Genomic DNA, 1,858 nt, shown 5'->3' with positions numbered 1-1,858 from the left:
GTTTCAACCCTGAACTGTAGAGCTTCCCTAATCTGTTAGCTGAGAACTGTACCACTTGATTATTGACTGTAGCACGCATAACTGGAGGCTCAACACGACAGTCATATTCAACTGTTCTCCAAAAGTCTTCAATATTTGGAAGAGATATCGGCAGAGTAGTGGTGATAGCATGAAAGATACGTGAACGTATGAGAAACGAGATGAACTTATTAAAATCCTCAGCTCCACGACTATCCAAATCCAAAGTAACGTACATGTTGTGAACCGAAAAGAACTATCTCTTATAACCATCTCCTTCATCACCACCTATACCACCTGCACCTGCTACAGCAGCCATATCTGCAAAACAAACGAGCTACGTTAGACAAATGTTTAACACAGTTTGTAACTTCGCTTGGTATGTAAGCAGCGAAGTTAGAGTATCAGCGAAGATGTGGACAAAAGAAGTTATGCAGCGAAGTTATCGCATAAGCGAAGTTAGGGATAACTTCGCTGTGTAATAACTTCGCCGCATAAACAGTGCCGAATCCAGAACCTTGTCAGTTGTAAACATGAACAATCAGAGACCGAAAATAGGTATAGGTAGGTGCGATTAAGGCCTCGAAGGTCCGGATATTACCACACATTCAAGAACCAAAGTGGGTTATTAAGTTTCAGGGTTATACTAGAAAACTGATTAAAACCATCCATTATGGATCAGATTAACAATCAAGACTAGTAAATTATGAGTCAATAGAAGTTAACCAACCTTATTAGCAGACAAAAAATAGATTATTAGAGGGTTGATTCAGCAGGTTAAGTTCACCGAGGGTTTAAGAGTATATGATTTAACCACTGTTGACCATTGTCCCCCTTATATGCTTTTCGAAAAATCCCTGGGGCGAAGTTAAGACAACTTCGCCATTTAGCGAAGTTAGACTTAGAATATTTTGAATGACAAAGATGAAACACGAGTAACTTAAAGTTTTTATTTTAAAAACAATTAAGACAAACATATAAAGTGATATAAACAAAAGTAATGTAAAAAGACGGGATCAAATTTCAGTCTTTCAGAACACCCTGCATGTTTAAGAAAAGATCTAAACAGGAATCATACTAATTAAAGAGGCTGTCACAAGGATTCATGTTCAGCGTTATTATAACATAGAGAAACAAGTTGAAGGCATGTATAAAAGTTAGCATGGTTTTCATTGTTTCTGTGATACGGATTATGTTCAATTAGGCTCAAAATTTATATAGACATCACTTAAGGAATTTTGATGCCTCCTGTCTATTCTCAAGGCGTACTTGGCTTTCCCCAGATCACCCCAACTTGACTTCGACCCATAGTGTATGATCAAACAATGTACATTTTAGTCGGCTTTACAATCCTTTCACTTAGCTTTCACAAGACTCAGTTGGTGCCTCATCCATGTTGTTTTGGACTTGATGAATTTCAAAAGCAATAAGACATAATAAGATTTTCATCATTTTTTTTCAATTTTTTTTAAAATAGAACCATAACGAACACTTGCAAGTCCCTAATCTGGATCACTACAGCAAGATAACACAATATTCGCGGGGATCAAGACACTCACGGGATCGTGTATGACTGGGTAATCACTTTTATGCCTATCATTCAGAGAGATATATGTGGAGAAATGCACATTTCAAAATGACTCTCCACAGTAAATCGAGTAAGTTTAATTTGTCTCACTTCTACTTTTAAGCACCATGGAAAGCTACCGTACCAAACAATGACTGTTCTAAAGTCTTTTAAGCCTAATAACTTCACCCGTTAGGCACACAAAATCAGTTCATCTATCACTTTCCAAAGGTTGGATCAATTTTCAATGTAACACCAATTTTGAAGCTTCGT

Source organism: Bidens hawaiensis, unplaced genomic scaffold (genome assembly GCF_021521415.1).
Source record: "Bidens hawaiensis isolate Kalapana, Puna unplaced genomic scaffold, B.hawaiensis_p1.1 tig00053788_1, whole genome shotgun sequence".
Taxonomy (NCBI): Eukaryota; Viridiplantae; Streptophyta; class Magnoliopsida; order Asterales; family Asteraceae; genus Bidens; species Bidens hawaiensis.
The sequence above is the reverse complement of the archived record's forward strand: the minus strand, read 5'-3'. Positions refer to the sequence as shown.